At 44.0% G+C, this 20,934-nt stretch overlaps 1 protein-coding gene across 5 annotated transcripts in view; it reads right to left on the bottom strand.

Annotated features, from left to right (window-relative positions):
* Positions 1–20,934, bottom strand: part of NTRK3 (neurotrophic receptor tyrosine kinase 3) — a 338,382-nt gene that overhangs the window by 173,155 nt on the left and 144,293 nt on the right. The window lies entirely within an intron of this gene.

Raw genomic sequence — 20,934 nt, 5'->3', positions numbered from 1 at the left:
TCCTAATGTCCAACCTAAATCTCCCTTGCTGCAGTTTAAGCCCATTGCTTCTTGTTCTATCATTAGAGGCTAAGGTGAACAAGTTTTCTACCTCCTCCTGATGACATCCTTTTAGATACCTGAAAACTGCTATCATGTCCCCTCTCAGTCTTCTCTTTTCCAAACTAAATAAACCCAATTCTTTCAGCCTTCCTTCATAGATCATGTTCTCAAGACCTTTAATCATTCTTGTTGCACTTCTCTGGACCCTCTCCAATTTCTCCACATCTTTCTTGAAATGCGGTGCCCAGAACTGGACACAATACTCCAGTTGAGGTCTAACCAGCACAGAGTAGAGCAGAAGAATGACTTCTCGTGTCTTGTTTACAACACACCTGTTAATGCATCCGAGAATCACATTTGCTTTTTTTGCAACAGTATCACACTGTTGACTCATATTTAGCTTGTGGTCCACTATGACTCCTAGATCTCTTCCTGCCATACTTCTTCCTAGACAGTCTCTTCCCATTCTGTATGTGTGAAACTGATTGTTCCTTCCTAAGTGGAGCACTTTGCGTTTGTCTTTATTGAACTTTATGTTTTCCTCTTTATGAAGTTGGCCTTTTAAAGCACCAAGTATGTGTGTGTATGTTTCTGTTTATGGTCTGGACTTTATTCTGATTGCACATTAAAAATGTGATCAAGTTATAATCACTTGCACTTAAATTACCATTACTTTTTAGTTCTGTTATCAGTTCCTCTTTTTTCTGACAAGATGAGGTCTAAAATAGAATTCTCCCGTGTTGGATGTAACACTTCTTGAGTTAGAAAAGTGTCATTTACAATATTTAGAAATTCCAAGGATGTTCTAGTATCGGCAGCATGAGACCTCCTGCATGTGTGTCTCAAATCTTACCCCTCCCATATCTGTCCTCAGAGCCATCTAGCCTTTTGTGTGAATTCATAAAACCTTACCCACAGATCCTTCAATGTCATCCATTCTTGCCAGAAAATTCTAAAATCTTGAACTCAAGATTCAGAAGCATTAAGTGGAGGTGGAGCCAATTCCAAATATTTTATTCTAAAGTTTAGATGGATTTGTTACTGGGCATACAAAGTCTGTGACTGATTCGCGATCCTGAATTGCTTCCGGTGCATGTGTGTTTTGGGGAGGGAGGAGGGTTCTGAAATCTTTATTGTTCCTTGTACTATCCCCATCATTTTGTGTGTGTGTGTGTGTGTGTGTGTGTGTGTGTGTGTGTGTGTGTGTGTGTGTGTGTGTGTGTGTGTGTGTGTGTGTGTGTGTGTGTGTGTGTGTGTGTGTGTGTGTGTGTGTGTGTGTGTGTGTGTGTGTTAGATGTGCCTGGCATTTTACAGGGCACATAAAGACACAAAGCCCCTGCCTTGAAAAGTTTACAATCTAAGTTAAGATTACAACATGGGAGGGTTTGGAAAATCTTTTAAGGATAAAATCTTCGTTCCATGAAAGCCAATTGGAGTTTTGCTATTGACTTTAATGGAACCAAGATCTATCCCTAGGTCGCTAATTTCACACCATGTACTTGAAAATCCAGATGAGTTTGGCTTTAGAGATCAGTGCCAGTGGTAATTATTTTCTTACATGGATCCAAAGGCTCATTTCAGTGGGTGCTGATGTGTTTCATTTGCACACAAATCAACAGTCCAGGTTGAGTTTTGAACTAAATGTCTGATGAGGAAAGAATCTCACCCCTTTTGAGGGCCACTCTGTAGCAGGTAACAAATGTTATAGCTTTTGGCCTTACCAATTATTTTTATTATTCAGAAATGTAAAGGTCCCAAGGTGTCTTCCTTCAACAAAAACACCAGTTTACAAGGCTTACCAAAACCTGCTGTTTAATTAAAAAAAAAAAAAAAGCACAAACCTCATTCCTGATTAGGAAGATTAATGAAAAGCCTTGCTACACAAATTGTACTGGAATGGCACCCTGCAGCTCTCCAAACTGAGGCTCTGTCAGAGCCCTGTAGGAGGACGGGAAAGCCTCAACTGAGAGTGCCTTCTGCTGAGCATAGGAAGGGCAGGCCCGCAGCCAACTGCAATAAGAACCCAGCAGATCCTAACTTCTGTACTGTGACATAAAAGTTAGTGGGACCTAGAGAATGTAAAGCTCTGTAGAGCATAATCAGTGCCTAAATTATCCTTACAACTTCTGCACCTGGTACTCAGCACAGAACACATCCACCTTGCGACCAAGCTTATTAGTAGGCTCAGGGGATTAGATTTTTATCAGTAAATGTCAATAAATGTCGATTTCACCATACACACAAACTGAGAACAAAATTTCCACTGATAAAAATCAAAATGTACAGATAAGCAAAGTAAGAAAAATGCTGCTTGAAAACTTAAGTTTATTTTAATGCTATTTATGTTGTATATTTAGATATATGATGTTGACAATTTGTGTTTTAATAGTTATAAAGATTTAACTTTTGAATCTCAATGTCCATTGTCATCAATTATAGTCTGGCAGCCACCACCCATGATTCTGTGCAGAAGTTGTAAGGATAATTTATCCATCAAAATTATAACAAAAACTCAAAATTGTATTCTGCCAAGCCTACTTATTAGGCATCTGCCGATGTTCCATTAACTCCAATATATTACTAGATAATAGAGCACAGCCAGGAAGCATTATCCAAACTCTCCAAGTGGGGAAATACTCCTATAGCAGAAATCACATTACTGAATATGTCAGTAGCATAGAAAATGTTGGTAGAAAAGAACATGAAAAGTAAGGACCATATGTTTCACTATTAAGAGCTAAATGATACTGTAATAAAGAAATGGAAATCTAAAATCCAGCTGTATAACAGCAGTGAAGTGGAGGACAATGTCCTTGATGTTCCAAAAATGAAGTCAGAGTGAACAGGGAGATACTATTTGTATGTGTACATATCTAGCTACAGGCTATTTGAGTGCCACTTTTAATGAAGGAGCAGTTTAGAATGAACAAGAGAAAAAAATACTTTACATTCCCAAAACCCCATAAGAAATAATGGTCAAAGCAGATAAGAAGTCCTTCTAGTAAATTCATTCACATTTTCGCTGTTGGTTCTCCAGATCAACTGGACATAAATGGAGCAGCCAGCAGGTGTATGCTACCTAGACATAACAGATACACTCAACAGCATGGAAGCAGGAAATGTACTTCCAGGCACCTCGATATAACGCTGTCCTCGGGAGCCAAAAAATCTTACCGTGTTATAGGTGAAACTGCGTTATATCGAACTTGCTTTGATCCGCCAGAGTGCGTAGCCCCTCCCCTCCCCCGGAGCACTGCTTTACCGCGTTATAGCTGACTTTGTGTTATATTGGGTCGCGTTATATCGAGGTAGAGGTGTATATATATTTCTTTCCAGAATCATACCAGTAAGATAGACAAATACTATAATTCTTCAGATATTTTTATGTATATCTCATATATATTTATAGATATCCTCATATATATTGTTAACTGTTGCATGTTCATATTTGATGAATAAAATAAATTAATACATTTTACTTCGATCACTAGCAAAACAATTAAACGGATATTAAGAGACAAAATTCTTTAAGTGCCTACAGGATAATGGAACCAAGAGCAATAAGCCAGGGATGTATAAACCACAAATCATGCCAGACTAATCTGATCACCTCTCTTTTGTTGTTGATTGAATTACAAAATGAGTAGATGAAGGGAATGCAGTAGCTGCAATCTATCTGGACTTAGTAAAGCATTTGATACAGTGCTTCACAAAAATCTTACTTGAAAAATTATTTCAAATTGGCTTGGTTATAAGCACTAGCATATAAACAGCATTAATAACAACAATCTATTTTATTTATATATCTCTTATCTGCCAGTGCCTTTCTAGGCAGTCAACAAAAAACATACCACTAGCATTAAAAAAACCCAAAGTATATATATGAATTCAAAACAGGGTGAAGGGCAATAAAACAGCGAAGTTTAGAGTTGGGGGAAGCTGTCTGCACCAGGATTGGTGTTCAGTCTGGTTTTATTTAACATCATTATTAATTATTTGGAAAGGATCAGACACCACATTCACTATAAAGCTGATACTTGTATGTTTAGGGGAATTATTACCTTTCCCTGAAGCATCTGATATTGGCCACTAACAGGAGAAGGATACTGGTCTATCTCAGAGCCAGTCTGTTCATTTCTATGCTCCAACGATAATAAAATCAGGAGGTCACTGAGGATGGGGAAGTCAGACAAAAAGCACCTAGAGGGCTTAGAAACAGCGAACGAAACAAAACAAGACCCAGACCTAGAAAAAATGCAATCCAATACATTTTGGAGAAAATCACATCAAACCATTTAGTGGAAGGCAGAAACCTGGAAAGCAGTTAATGCCAAAAAAGGCCTGTGGTGATGATGGGCAGCAAAAGGCTTATCAGCCTATAATGCAATATGACAGGGAAAAAAACCACCCAAATTCCGGCCTACATAGGCAGCAACATTGCATCACAGAGCAGAGACAGTCCATTTCCCTAGAGCTCAGATGAGACCACACTTGGAATACTGCAAACAGTTCTGGGCAAAAAGCCAGGAAAGCATCAACACATTTGAGGAAATTCAGAGAAGAGCAACAAAAACGATGAAGAAGGTAGAGGGACTGACTTCCAAGGGGAGTTAAAAAAACAAATATGGAGTGCTCCCCTTTAATGATGATTAAGGGAGAGAGAGAGAGAGAGAGAGAGAGAGAGAATCATCTACAAGGATGAAGAGGAGAGAGGAATTGTTGAGGATGGCTCAAAGGGGTGTAAGGTAAGGTAAGGTAAATGTAGGCTCTCCAAACAATGAGTGCCATTAGACTGTGGAATAGTCTCCCATGAGAAGAGATGGGATCTCCACTGCTGAGGAGACAAGGCACTAGAGATCATCCAATGAAGAAGAGTCCTGCACTGACAGGGGAAGAGACCAGATGAACAAATAGGTCTCCCCCAAGTCTAGTTTCTGCAGTACTAGTAGAGAGGATTTTCTTCAGCATGGGAGTGATTTTAAGGGTAGAAGTTCTGCATACAGCTACACAATTTGTATGGACAGAGTCTCTGCACAAGCAAATTAAGTGTACAATTGCACACTTCTCTCTTTTTTGAAAATCTAGCCCTAGTGCAATTTTGGAGAGGCACCGGGTACAGCACCAGAATGAGAAACAGACACACTTCATGTCACACATCCTCCCTCTAACATCCATTATTACACTTTAAAATGTCCAGTCTGGTCAGCTGCCAATATAATAACCCCTCTTCATCCTTGTCATGCTGGGACTATGCCCTTACCAGCTGCTCAGCCTTGTTGCATCATCATTCTGCCATTCCAACAGGCATGTGAATTCTCTCTTTTTACAAAATACAATAAATAACAAGGAGAGAGATTAATTAAGGAGACCATAAATTGATCACAGGGCTTTGCTGCCTTAAGTTATGTTTTCTCTCTATTTGTAATTTCTTTTCTCCCTGATTAAAAAAAACATAGCTTAATAAATAATTCCACACTTGCTGTTATACCCAAATTAATTATATATTTTAAAAAGAAATCAACGTATTTGTTACTGGAGCACATGTTGGGGGCAAGAGAAATCCTTGAGGTATTTGTATAGAAAATGCTCTAGCCTAAGTACTTCCTCATGAGAAATTCATTTTTTGGTCCCAAAGCACATTCCACGTGGCATTCATACAGCTATCACTTTGCTCAGCATTGAAATGTACCCACTTCTAGGGTGGAACACAACAGCCATTTAACAGTGCCCCCAAAACACTGCACATCAATTTAAGGCAGGGAGTGAAGAATAGCGCATCTAAGTGACAATGCAGGAGGACTTTGGGGAAGTAGACTATGGAATATAATCTCCCACTTGGAGTTAGGCAAAGACACGAGCAGCCTAATATCAAAGAGTGGGTTCCATTTCCAGCACCAAGTCCCCACCAGCTTAAGACAAACCTGAGCTAAAGACAGCTCTTTGGGCTCAGGGACAGAGGCATCATGTCACTGCGGTAGCTTAAGAGATCCTATGCAAGCTCCTTTCTTATCCTGCATCTGCCTATCATTGCACTAAGATAGCCTGATGAGAGGCCGGGAACCAATAGGTAAGCCTGATCTTCCTCAGCCCAGGAGGCATGCTGGTACAAGGCAGGGCTCCTTGAGGGAAGGGACAGAGAACACCTGGGGAAATTGAACAGGAGGCAGGTGCTCCCAGAAAACCTTCCTCCCTCTTAGAAAAAAAACAGCGTCATAGAACTGAGCACCAGGCTCAGTACGTCCTCGCTCCTGGTACTCATAGGTCCTGACTAGGTCAAAATGTCCTTCCCTCCTTCTTGAAGCCACACCCAGACAGGCTTCTCTTCATGCCACGTTGGCAGAAGAGGGTTAACTGTCGCCACTGTTTCCAAAAAATATGGCTCACAAGTCCTTGATGGCAATTAAACAAATAAATAAATAGGAAGACTCCAATTTATAGAAGGCAGCAGTTTCCCTGGTTCCTCCGCTGGGAGTCATCATGTCATGCTTAATCTCTCTGTTAAATAAACAGCGCTATAGCACGAGACAGAACAGGTGGCAGAGAGCTGACAAGGGGGCCCCCTAATGAGAGGCGCACAGGCCTGATCATTAAATACCACAGGTGTCCCAGCAGCCGTGTCGCTACAGCGTGTTCAGATGTACAACACGGCACAGGCACGGGCCAAAGGCAGGAGATTAATACTACTGGTGGGCAGGGAAGAAGTGAAAGAGAAGGATGAGGGTGGGGAATACAAGAGGATCTCTCAGGAGACAATAAGTAAGGCTTTACCAAATTCATGGCCATGAAAAATGCGTTACAGACCGTGAAATCTAGTTTTCTGTGTACTTTTATCCTACTATACAGATTTCACAAAGAGGCCAGCGTTTCTCAAACTGGGGTCCTGATCGAAAAGGGGGGGGGTTGCAAGGTTATTTTAGGGGGGTTGCAGTATTGCCACCCTTACTTCTGTACTACCTTAAGAGCTGGGAGGCCGGAGAGTGGCAGCTGCTGGCTGAGGGCCCAGCGCTGAAGGCAGCAGCATGGAAGTAATGGTAGCAATACCATACCATGACATCCCTACCACACTGCCTTCAGCGCTGGGCTCCCAGCCAGCAGACACTGCTGTCCATCCATCCAGCCCTGAAGGCAGCACAGCCACCAGCAGCAGCGCAGAAGTAAGGGTGGCAATATTGCAACTCTCCTATGATAACCCTGCAACCCCCCTGGTCCCATCACAGCCCGCTTTGGGTCAGGACCCCTACAGTTACAACCAGGGCCGGTGCAACCATTTAGGTGGACTAGGCGGTTGTCTAGGGTGCCGAGATTTGGGGGTGCCAAAAAGCACCCCCAAATTTTTCTTTAAATGGTTGAGCAGCCACTGCTGCTGGGACAGAGAGGGAGTCTGAGCTGCCAGTGGCAGCCGGCAGCCCAGTGTGTCCCCTGGGTCAGGGCGCCGCCGCGGCAGCCGGCAGCCCAGTGTGTCCCCTGGGTCAGGGCGCCGCCGCGGCAGCCGGCAGCCCAGGGTGTCCCCTGGGTCAGGGCGCCGCCGGAGGGGGCGGCAGGCAGCTCCCCTGGAGCTGCTGCAGTGGTGCCTGCAGATGGTCGGCTGCTCGCGCGGCTCTAGTGGACCTCCCGCAGGCACCACTGCGGCAGCTCCACCAGAGCCACGGAGCACCGGACCCTCCGCAGGCACCACTGCGGGACCAGCAGGTGGGGTGGCAAAATTGTCGTCCGCCTAGGGTGCTCAAAACCCTAGCGCCGGTCCTGGTTACAACATCATGAAATTTCAGATTTAAGTCTCTAAAATCATGAAATTTACATTTTTCAAAATCTTATGACCGTGAAAATGACCAAAATGTACCATGAATTTGGTAGGGACCTAACAACAAGGTAATGAGGCAAACATACAAATTTTGCACCAGTATCTGTTCCCCATCCACTGATCTGCAGTATCTAGAGGGATAAGAATGGAATTCTTGTTCTCTCTTAATCAACTTGCTCTTTGCTCATCCTGCCTGCAGACACCATTTACCCCTCCTATAACTCTCTGCTGCCTCCAACTGGCTGATTAGAGAAATGGTGTTAACAAGCTCTGGAGAGAGTTGGGTCCATTTCTCCATGGTCTTGGGAAGTTCCCTTTGAGGCAATAATGCCTGAGATGGGCGAGTAGAAGGAAAAGTAGGGAAGATCCTACAAGCTTTGAGAAACACCCACCCCATGGATACAACAGCTCCCACGTGCTATGTGGGGAAAACCAGGGATGATTCCACCAGTCACACATCTCAGTCAAGCTACCCCGTCAATAAATAGCTTTCAGAGCAGCCCCCACCCCTGCAAAGCAGGACAGTGCTGTGGTGCCAACGCTGCTGCACAACCCTTCTCCAAACTGCAGCAGAACCTCTGGGTCCCTAAACCTGTGTGGCAGAAGTGGGGCTGTTTGGAGAGAATGTTTTGTGTCCCAGCACGCACATGCCCTGTATCACGGGAAGCGCATCTCAGCCCAAGGATGGCAGTGGTTTTACCTGCCTCTCTCTGTGTTGGCACCATTTAATGTAATGACTACTAAGTCCTGTCAGCAGATTTGAGCCAAGGAATACAGCTCCACAGGTAGATACACAGAAAGCCGTCAAGACGCCCCCTCCTTCTAGTTTTTCATTACCCATCTGGAAAATTGCAGAGGTCACGAGAGCTTTTACCATATCAAAATGAAACTGTCCTGTCAGCAACAAAAGGGACAGCTTCTTTACCCCTATTCCAGCAGCTGTCTCACTGCCGTAGGCTTTTACGTGAGCAGCAGACACTGCAATGGGTCAAGACAGATCTCTCTTGTGCTGAGGAGTCTCCCATCAGCTCACCCCTCCCCATCCCACTCCAGGATTGCCCAGGCACAGGGATCTCAGCCTATGCCATACTCTCTCTGCACTCAAGAGGCAGAAACTCCAGATTTAGATTAAGGAAAAAGTATCTGTCCCCACTCCAACTCACAGGCTCCCTCTGTCTGTCCATTCCTCCCACCTGGTCTCACCTTCCATTTTAGAGGGGAGCAAAGGAAGCAAAAGAGACACTTCCTTTTGCAGGGAGATTCAGAATCGTATGGGCCCCCTGGCTCCAGCTTCCAGCAAAGCAACCCTTGGTCTGAATTAGGGATAGGTGAACTGGTTTGGGTAGAAGGAGTTTCATCCTAATCCCAAGCTGACCAGGACATTTGCTGTGCTTGGAACAACTGTTATTTTCCACATCTCTAGAAGCTTCCGCACTTCCTTGGCCCAGCTGGTATCAGAAACAAACAAGGCAAAATGCCACATCAAAGGCTGTTCTTTTCTTGAGATATCTCAGGACCAGCTGGAAGCAAAATGTAGCAGATACCTCCTGGGGAAGCCTGTTTCTGGCCCAACTGTGCAGACTGACAAGATAGAGCAAGCTCAAAGCAGGTCCAGAGAGGTACTAAGCAATCTCCAGTCACCAGCGAGCGTAATGTTGGGTCGTATAATAACAGCTCTGATGTGTACTAAACACTTTAAGATGGGGCCTCTGAGAGGTCTAGTCTTGGAGCCTCAGGGAGGAAATTTCTATGACTAGAGGAGCAATGAAAGATGAGAGACAGAGGAGAAGGGGGCAGTGACTCCCCGCTGTCCTTGTGCTGTGAGAGACTGAAGCTATGAATTACTGAAACGAAGAGAGGGAATCTACTAGAAATATATAGCCAGTGTGGGGAGAAGGCATACCTTCCTTTGAAAACGTGGTGATCTATGGTTCTGCACGAGTTTTCATGGCTAAACTTAGTACCCTATTTTCCTGTGGCATGCAAGAGGTTAACATGGTGCTTTCAACTCCTTGAATTATACCAGCATATAATTAGGCTTGGCAGAATTTGATTTTTATTTTGTTTTTTATAAACATGACAGATAATACCAATGTTTATTTTTCCTATTAACTTTTTTTAAAATTTTCACACACACACACACACACACTATCCATAAATGTCTCAATGTGTTAACCATTTGTTACCTAACTTTAACTATACCTGAAATAGTTGACTATATCATATGAATAGTTAAAATATAAACCAATTATTTGTATTATCGTTTATAAATAATTTGTTTATAAAATCCAATTAATTTTAAATCTTATTCTGCCTTATCCTTATTTTATGTACTGAGAAATTGAAAAAAAGAAAAGAAGAAGAAGAAGAAGAAGAAGAATAGAAGCAAACTTGAGGGGGAAAGAGAAGAGGAGGGAAGGAAATAGGCAAAGAGGAGGTGGCGAGTGGGGATGGCCCATCACTCAGATATTGCCAGGAACGCACCCCATACCTCAGAATTTCTCTGGGGTATTTCTGTCACAGTATACAGTTCTTTCCACGGATGACCAAGTTTATGGCGTCTATGCTGCAATCTTCAGTTGTTGGTCGCTTTTTGGATTTCCATTTCTGTAGCACTAGTCTTTTAGCAATTATGAGTGCTCTGCTGAGCCAAAGTTTTTCACATTTATTCAGCTTCCAATATCAATGTGCATTTTTTAGCAATTTTTTAAATCAATTCAAACTCTCACAATTGTCCAAAACTATGAGTTTTAGGCTTTATTTTTATCAATTTAGATTTTTTTTACAGTTGTGGGAAATGATGTGGGCCGGGATCCGATGTTCATTATTTAGTGGCAGTAGGCATTGAGACACAAAAAGTTAAAGCTTTATAACCATTAAAACGCAAACTGTCAACAATACTGTACATACATAGTAAATATCCTTAAATCAAATGCTAATAAGTTCTCAAGCAGCATCATTCTTCCTACTTTGCCTATCTGTAAATTTCAATTATCGTCTATGGAAATTTGTTGCTTTGTGTGTATATGGTAAAAATTGACATTTAACAACATTTACTGAGAAAATCGAATCCTTTCAAGCCTATATCTAACCCAACTGCCACACGTGCCCACACCCCATTCAGCTAGCCCCAAAGGAAAATAAACTGATTTTCAGTATACAGTAGTTAGAAATGACTATCTGCAATACCAGCCTAGAGCTCCTGGTCTCTCTTCTGAAGCCGAGGCAGGGTATTCAACACAGATCCCAACCATCCACTGGAGAAAGAACCTCCTTCCGCCCCCCCATTCTTTCTCAAGAACTTGGAATGTTAACTAGAGACAGTTCCCCACCCTACAGCCTGGATCGTGAAACACCCTGAACACCAGGCATTAGAATTACAACTTGATTTGTTCCTACAGCATGCTGAGTGCTGCTAATGCAGCTAACTTCAGCTACCAGGCCAGGCATTTTTCATGGGGGCCATTAATTTTTAATAGCATAGTTGTATATTGAAATGAAATGCCTGAACGTTAATGAGGGTCCTACATGGCTTCCACTTTCAGCAATATATAAATACATTAAATAAAGCTAGTAAACATCGGTACCTCTGCTAGATGCTCAGTGCTCCCCAAAACACAGGCAGAGGTGTTACTCCATCACAGAAAAGTAGACATTAGAGATGGAAGAGGCCCATTAGATTATCCAAAGCACACTGCTCTCTACAACATACTCACCAGTGTTCTCTCCAGTAGAGTTTTAAATAGTCCAAATAACAGAGCTTCTACTATTTCCCTTGAAGAATTCCATGGCCTTAGAGAGTCCAGGATTCAGAAGTTATTCTTCAGATCACACTAAGCCTAAATTCACAACTGAACAATATCATCCCATTACTGTTGTAAATCTTCATTAAGAACTCCCTCTCCTTCCGCCGGGGGTTTACGCTGTACTTGTGCGTGTTCATCACATCTCGATTTAGGTGTCAAGATTAAGAGCTGTGCTCTCTGGCTGCACAGTTTAGAGATGGGCTATTTGATTGCAGGAGCCTTGGCTATACGGGAGGAAAATCTTGAGGATCCTACCACAAGCCAGAGAAGGAGAAAGTGAACTACAAACTCCATGGAGCACATTTAGTGCCCTATAGCCTTTTCCAAGAGAAAGACAGGGAAAGGTAGTATGGACAGATCACAATTAAAGTATTAGTTAAAGGTGACACAGGAAAGAAAAGCAAGGACTGGGTCTCCCTGTTTCTCCCTGTGTTACTCTGCAGTGCTCCAGCACCAATACCACCATTGTAACAGACAGTGATTTGCCAAGTTGTTGTCAGCCTCAGAGGAGGATCCCGACAACTCCATATGGTTGGGAGAATAATTCAGTCTCCATGGCCCAGAAGGAGTTCCCGCCAAGTCAGATGAAGGAAAATGATGCAAATAGTACATGTGCTATAGATAAACAGAGGTCTTACGTCTCCAGGTCTATCAATCCACCATCTTTCAATTCATTTTAAAACAGAAAGAAAACACAACATTTCAAGTGACAAGCACAGGCTGGAATTGAAAAGGGGATGAGTGACCCAGCAGGAACCACACTGCTTTCAGAGGAGATACCTTGAGGATGATGGCCCACAGGGAAGGCTGCTCTGATGAGAGAAGCTCAGCAGTGTGAGACTTCACTGCTGTGGAACTGAGATGCCTGCAGAGCAGAAAGCAGGACCAAAACCAGTATGACTCATCCATTTCCAAATCTGCAATGGATGAAGGAAGTCCACTCAGCCCCTCCAGCATGAGAGAGACTGTGTAATTAACCCTATTCTTCTCCCCCAGGAACTGTATGCAAGGTTGTGACCCCAATGTACACGAAGTTACAAGCCTAGTGCACTAGCATGTCCAGCCAGATCACCAGCCTCCTACTGTTCCTCATTAACCCAATATCCTGGAAACCCTGAAGCTCCAATCTGTTCCTGCTTATTAATGTTCTGCTGGCGAAGCAGCAACATGCAAAGCACTTGGATTTGGGAGTTTGCTTTTGGGTTTGCTTTTATAATCCAGCTGTTTACTTCCACCAGACCAATTTGGTGTTTGCATCTCAATTTAGCTGCAAACAATTCTGGGTGCCACTAATGTGATTTGTGAACCATTCATGGCACTCACTGGAGAAAAGACAAGAGAACCAGATTTGCATATTACAGTTTTTCACTAGCCAAAGTCTGTCGTTTGGCTCTTTCCATCATTGTTCCATTAATGTGACTGGTGCATCCTGGAGATGGCAGGCATCAGGATACCCAACAGATAATTCATAGAATATCAGTGTTGGAAGAGATCTCAGGAGGTCATCTTAGAAAGAATGAATGCCCAGAAAAGCAACAAAGGTTTAAGGAGAACTGGAAGGTCTGATGTATGATGTAAAGGAACTTAAAGGAAGCAGAGGTATCTCAAGTCAAATTAAACTACTTATTTGAATTCCTTAAGCAGTTCTTACCATTGCTCTCAAGTAACATTCAATTTTGGGCTAAGAAATTAAAGTTGATGCTTGACAGATGTTTGGTAAGTGTATTTTGCAAACACTTCTTTTAAGCAGTCTCTTACAGCTTCAGGTAGAAGTATTTTTTCTTTTAGATCTAAGCAGTTGCAAATCTTCTACTAAGCATTTCTCCAAGCAGTTCATAGGAGTAAGTGGCATACATCTCTGTTCCCTTCCAAAGTCTTTCAGAGATGACGCTTCTATCTGGCACAGAGATGCCAAGCTTTGGCAGAATTTACTCTGCCACCTTTGTTTATGTAGCCTGGTGACAAGGAATCTGGTTGCTCTTAGTTAGGATAGGCAAAAAGTCTGCTACTTCCTGGTGTAGCAAGACAGTAAAAGTAAATGCAGACTAAACGTCTAGTGATTGGACTAGAAGAACAATACCTACCATATATTAAGTCTTCACTTTAAGTACAGGAACTGGTATCAGAACCTTGGTAAAGGGAACAGGAATGCTGGCACAACACAACCTTGGGTGATACTGGTGCACTTCCAGTCCTGTGAAAAGAAGATAAATGGATCCGTCCAGAGACACGCCATTGTAAGCAGTGCAGTGTTTTCTCTTGAGGTTCACCAAGACATGCCTGGAAGAGTTTTATTTGACCATTGTTGCTGCGGTTATGGATTGTATTTTTAATGGAAGGCAAGGTGCCTACACACTGGGAGCACAGAGTTTCACAAGGTGGAAATCAGAAAACAAAATAAAATGGCACTTTAGTGGAAGATACAGACGCACTTCTAGAAGGAAGCCCCAGTGAAATCACATGCCCTTTCAATCCATTTCCCAGGTTTCAAGGAAGGCAAACTAAGAGATGTTGAGAGCAGAAAGCAAACCTAGGGACTTTTAAAACAAATAAAAAGATACCACTAAGGAAAGGTCCTGACCTTGCAGGATGCTGAATGCCTCCAACTCCCACCAACGTCAGCAGGAATCCAAGGAACTCACATCTCACATCAAGTGCTCAGCACATTACAGGACTGGGCCCAAACAAAGCAGCAGAAGCCTGTTACCTTTTACTAACTTTTGTTCTACTTGATGGTTCACCGTGGATTTATTCACGACACTTTCTGTGGCCAGCTGCTGTTTCGTATGGATGGCTGCTCCTCTCCCATAGCCACCCTGTACGGCCTTGATACTGGGAGGGAATCACACCTGCGACATGAACAAGTCTGGTAGGATAAAATAGAAGGGTGCTGGACACCGATTCCTTTGGGGCAAATAAGTACTGACTTTATGGTTTCTCTTAATTGCAAATTTATTTTACTTCCTGTACAGCTTCAAGGAAAAAAAATAAACTGCCATGTAATTGTACTCAGACACAGGCAAGTCAATGGAGGTCAGGATTAAGTCTCATTGGAGAGGCAGGTCATGTCATTTAAACGTTTTTTCCCTTTAAGCTACAGAGATAATTACACTGTTAAGGAGGGAAACAAAAAAACAAAGCATGCATCCAAGCTCTTTTTGCAGGCACTGGTCCCCTTGAAATCAGAACCCTGGCATTGCTTTGCAATGGACGCAGAGGACAGCTACCATCTGTTTATGGAAAAAATGTTAATAACCCCCAATCATAATCAAATAGGCAACCACTTTACTTTAAGTAGCTATTAACTAATGCTAAATTGCAATGGAACAGCTCTGCAAGTACTTTTGACATGCACATGCACATGCACATCAGCAGCACCAGTGCTCTGATCAGGGCTATTGGAGTGAAAACCAAATGAACTGAGTGATGTGATTCTTGAAACATTACGGAAAGGGTAAAGAGCCTCTATTTACTATTATTCTCCCTCTCTGTTTCCTTTCCCCCTCCCCTCTCTCCTTTGCTGTTTCTGTTGATTCAGAAAACGTAAAAAGGCAATGGGATTTCAGCAGATGAAGCTACATTTGGGCTGTCAGTCGCTCTTCACCCTTGTCCTGCATGATGAACCTGATTGGGGGACCAAAAACTAGCTTGTAGCTGAGCCTGGAAAACAAGTTTAGCTACGCAAGACAAGTCATTTTGTTCTGTGTTTGTGTAGCATCTCACACAATGACTGTAGGGCTGCTAGGTGCTATGGCAACACACAAAATAAATAAGTACATTTGTTTCTGTGCTGCTCTATCCTCTTTCATCCAAAAATATTGTAGCTATCTTACAAGCATGAATTCTTGTTTATTTTTTCTGTAGCACCAAGAGTACCTAATACAAATAAGTATGAGCACAACATCCCTGTCCCAAAGATCTTACAGTTGCAATAGAAAAAAAGCACACAAAAGAGCACCCGCAAGCCAAGTGTTAGCACTAGAATGTGCACGTCTTGTTGTCTACCTGCCAAAGTACTTATGTGACCATGCCCACTGATGTGTCCAAGTATCTTGTAAGCCCCTGGACTTTCCTGTAGCTTTATTAAATTAAACTTCATTTCCCAATATGTATTCTGACTACAGTTTACTGGGAGGCTTTCAGTTTATAGACTTACAGGAAGAAGGGTGATATTAAGGTGAGGTCTAAAGTATTCTATCCTTAGTCTACAGGTAGGGAAACTGAGGCACAGGGAAGCAAAGATTAATGCAAGGTCACTAAGTGAGTCATTGGAAGAGCTAGGAACAGGAAGAGAACCCAGGAGCTCTGATTCTGAATCAGCCTGCTCTAACCACGCTCCCTCCCGCACCTGGGACTAGAAACCAGGGGCTCTGATTCCCAGGTTCTTATTCTAAACCACTAGATGACGGTCCCTCCTTGGTTAAAGATTCATTCACATGTCTGTGTACAAAAACTCAGATTAGCCTCAGCCATTATTGCAGACTACGTCTGTGTCTTAGATACTTTCTGTTTAGGTATGTGTTTTGCCTGGCCGTTCTTTTTCCAATGTCTCTCTATTCTGCAGCTAAGCCTAAGGTACACAAAGGGAACTTTGTTTTCCATTTTCATTTTATCTCCCCTAACCCTGAGTTTTCACATTCCATGGCCCGGCAGTCGCTGATAGTCTGTCAAGCAACATTTTTCTCCACTCTGTTGCATGGAGGCAAATCTTCAAGGAGGCCTGAAAGGCAGGATTGCGACCATGATCCAATATTAACGAGGCACCTCCTCTGGAGCAAGCAAGGAAACTCAATGAGGATGGCACGCAGCCAACCTCCACAAGCTCACCAGAAAGACAACAAACAAGGAACATGGTGCATTACAACCCACATCACAAGGGGCCTGTGAAGGAGCCTCAACGCCAACCCTGCTATTGTTCAACTGGCAGGGCAAGTATTTTGCACCGTTGGTATTGGACAGACCAATAGCTGGGTCATAACCTCAGTCATGGCTTTGCTGGGACTCTGCCGTACAGACCTGGAGCTGGGAGGAGCACAGCTGCTCTCAGCTGTGACAGACAGCATAGACCATGTGAAGGAGGTTAGCCTGGGGATGGGAACAGCATCTCCTCTGAGATCTCCAGTACAAACATACATTGTTGGGTGACTTCTTCTGCAAGGCAAACTGGATGCTGCTCCCTCTGCAACCTGTTACTGCCACTTCTACAGCCTACCTGAAGGGGTCGCTAGACAGCAGTGTTAGGCACCTATTTTCTGGGATGGGCAGAGAGAAGAGAAGCAGAGGCACGGGCCTATGCTCCCAAACAGGACTCAAATCCATACCTATTAGCTAGGAAATCCCTAACCAGGTCCTCTCAGATGGCTCCGCTCCTTTGCTGCGCTTTCGGCCCATCTGCACAAAGTCCAGGACTGGAGTTCCTCATTCTCTGCCCTCACCTCCTCAGAACGCAAGCAGCCACCTGCCTGCACTCCCTGGTAAGGTTCACTCCCCCACCCCCGTGCCAACTGTCGTCCCTCCCTCTTATTCACTAGGCATTAACCTCCCTGCTCAGCCTGCTGGGAAGACCACAGTAGAGGGGGAGGAGGAGACAAGCTTACAGGGCCCCCACAAGGCGTTCTGGGTTACTTGAGTACACAGCATTCTGTGGCCATGACAAAAACAACAAGAAAAACCTGCTCCTACCATCCTGCCAGGCTGGGATTTCAATAGCAAGTGGCAATGCATCAGCTGGCTACAAACTGCTCGTGAATCAGGGAATGATGCTCTGTACCCAGATCAGGCCTTTTGATTATTATTACTCTATTTTTAATCACTAACCACATGCTTGATGCTGTGTAGGACCTAGTTCCTGCCCCAGAAAGCTGCAACAAAATCGCAGTGGGAGACTCAGAGCAGAGTGCCAGTTTCCAGAGGATTTTTGGTTGTTTTGATTTTTGATCACACTCTCCTTCTCTAGCATGACATTGTGGCAGTAAAGATCTTTGCCAGAGGTTAGTATCCAGGGGTGAGACTTCAAGAGATATGAATGAAGAAAGAAGAGTGGCTTGGCAAACTAGATTAGAACTAGAACTATGAGTCACCAAATGAAATTCATAGGCAGCAGGTTTAAAAGAAACAAAAGGAAGTATTTCTTCACACAACGCACAGTCAACCTGTGGAACTCCTTGCCAGAAGATGTTGTGAAGGCCAAGACTATAACAGGGTTCAAAAAAGAACTAGATACATACATGGAGGAGGATAGGCCCATCAAAGGCTATTAGCCAGAATGGGCAGGAATGGTGTCCCTAGCCTCTGTTTGCCAGGGGCTGGGAATGGGTGACGGGATGGATCACTTGATAATAACCTGTTCTGTTCATTACCTTTGGGGCACCTGCCATTGGCCACTATCAGAAGACAGGATACTGGGCTAGATGGACCTTTGGTCTGATGCGGTATGGCCATGTTATTAGGGAGCTCATTCCACAAATGGGAAGCACCACAAAAGAAGGTAAAGTTGGGAGACTGAAATAAATGAGGCATCATTGGTGGAATGAAGGGAGGGGGGACATGATAGGAGATAAAATCCAACTTGTAGGCTAGACTTAAGAGCTTGTCTACATATATGGCACTGCAGCAATGCAGCAGCACTGACGCAGCTGTAATGCTTAGTGACGACAGTATCTATGCCAACAGGAGAGCTTCTCCCATTGGCACAGGTACTCCATCTCCTTGAGAAGCAGTAGCTATGTCAACAGGAGAAGCTCTCCCATTTTCATAGCATTGTCTACACCAGGAGTTCGGTCGGTGTAACCGTGTCATGCCGGAGTGTGGATTTTCTGCATTGCTCAGGGGTGCGATGTAGTTATACCACCATAAGTGTGTAGTGTAGACCAGTGGTTCTCAAACTAGGGCCACCACTTGTTCAGGGAACGCCCCTGGCGGGCCGGGCCAGTTTATTTACCTGCCAATCGCAGCTCCTAATGGTTGCAGTTCGACGCTGCCCCAAACCAATGAGGGCTGCGGGAAGTGGCGGCCAGTACGTCCCTCGGCCCGCACTGCTTCCTGCAGCTCCCATTGGCCTGGAGCAGCAAACCACGGCCACTGGGAGCTGCGATCAGCCAAACCTGCGGACACAGCAGGTAAACAAAGCAGCTGGACCCTCCAGGGGCTTTCCCTGAACAAGCAGCGGCCCTAGTTTGAGAACCACTGATGTAGACCACACCTAAGTTATTCAAGGCCTTAAAGGTGTTTAGTGAGAAGTTTGAACTTGTATTCAGTGGCTGGATGGATGCCAATGGAGGGTTGCAAAGATAGACAGAGGATGATTTGATCTGATCAATGGGGAAGGAATTGCATTTTAGCCACTGTGTTTCAGGCAGACTGCCAGGGAGTGATGCAGTCATCAGCGGGTTGCAGCCATGAAGGCAAGATGCAGCCAGGGCATTTGAATGGAAGGGTCGCATTTACAAAACGTTGAGGAGGAAGAAGCAGCAATATTCGGCAACAGTCTTGTTGTGTGGGAAGAAGGGAAAGGAGGAGTCAAAGGATTGTGAGCCTAAGTGACGGGCAGGATGGAACAGAGAAAGGAGGAAATGGAAGAACCAAGAAGCTCTATGCTGGTGATGGGCCATCTAAGGCCATATATCAGGAGATCCTTTGCAGCACGGTCGTGGGCAGAGGCAAAGAGGGCCCATAGATTAGTAAGTGATCAGCCAAGAGATGAGAGTTAAACTGTACAAATGGATACAGTCACCAAGGAAAAGGTGTAGAGGGGGAAGTCATGGAAAGGGTCCCCAGAGTGTTGGTTGAGGGAGGAGGAGGAACAAAGGTGGTGTTTTTAAGGAGAGCAGATTAGACAAATTTACCCTAGTGGCAACGATAAAGGTGCTGTAGAAGATACTAAGAGAGCTACGTGAGCCTTTGTGTCAGCAGCAGGTTCTTCTGCTTAGCAGGAGCACGTGCACATTTGTCTAAACATGGTGACAGAATGCTACCGATTGATAAGGAGCCTTCAAGGCTCAAGATCCAGCCACTCATCCAATTGCAATGCCAGTCACTTTCACACCAACTCCACGTGGACTTGGGGACCACAGCGCCCAATGACAACCTGCATTTCCAAGATGTCTATGAAGGCTGTGATTGGCTACATAATCAGTGAACCAGGATCAAATCCCACATGAGACATCTCCCTGAATTGTAAACCCATGTAAACACTGCAGATTCTGTCTGTCTAACAGCCTTACCAGTAAAACCCCTAAAAAGTAAGTCTGCAGGGGGACATTTATATCTACAATTTATTATCAGAACAGCAGGGACTCCAACTTAGCACAGCAACTTAATGAAAGGAAATCCATGTTTTTTCTTGATAAAAGCTTGCGCTATCTAAATCCTGCACATGGCAAAAGGGAATATTACCACAGCACATCCCAGGCTTCTGGGGAACTCAAACATCATTCAAGATTCACATTCATGGTTACCATAACCCCTTAGTGCAAGCACACATCTGTTTATCCATCTACAGAGGTGAGTTACCCACGTGATATTCACATTCATCTCTGTTTTTCATGTGCATAGGAATATTTATTATTTTCTTTGACCCACAACATTTTGCACTATCAGCAGCAGATATCACAGCACTGTACAAACATTCCGCCTGTGACTCTTAGATAATCCCCCACATCACCCCATATGAAGTTGGTAAACTTCATCTCCACTTTACAGATGGGGAAAGTCTAGCAGAAAGCGTAGTTAAGCCAGTTAGTTGTGTGAGATCACAAAATGAGTCAGTGGAAGAGCTTGGAACAAATGGCAGAAATCATGACTTCCATTCCCATGCTCCCCCCACCAATCTGTACACCCTAGCAGATTGCTCCCATTAATGGGCATATGAGCTAAATATTGCTAAGTTACTACAGTAGTTCTGCTGTTTAATTAAAGTCCTGGGCAAGCGCAAGCCATGCCCCCAAACATTTCAGCCTGCTCCTCAAATGCAGGCCCCAGCATGGCTTGGCAATCAGCTGCCACTCGGAAGCCCTTGAAAAGGGTTGTGTTAACCAAAGACCACGTGTTTGGCTGTACAATGCCTGTATTAACAAGGATGGAGGCTGGCAACTACTTTGTTATGTTATAAACCTGTCCCAGTAGGCGCTGCTGTGCACCACCAATGCTCCAAGGCTGCAGATAAACACAAGGCAAATCATGAAAAACAGACGGTGCTCAATGATTCAGTTTCTCTTGGCACAAGCCCCATGATCCTGAAGAGAAGCAACTACGTTGCTGGGGAGAACTGAAAGAATGGCTCCATAT

Source organism: Gopherus flavomarginatus, chromosome 9 (assembly GCF_025201925.1).
Source record: "Gopherus flavomarginatus isolate rGopFla2 chromosome 9, rGopFla2.mat.asm, whole genome shotgun sequence".
In the NCBI taxonomy this organism is placed as follows: Eukaryota; Metazoa; Chordata; order Testudines; family Testudinidae; genus Gopherus; species Gopherus flavomarginatus.
Note: the sequence above shows the minus strand (reverse complement) of the source record. Positions and strands in the feature narration are given on the sequence as shown.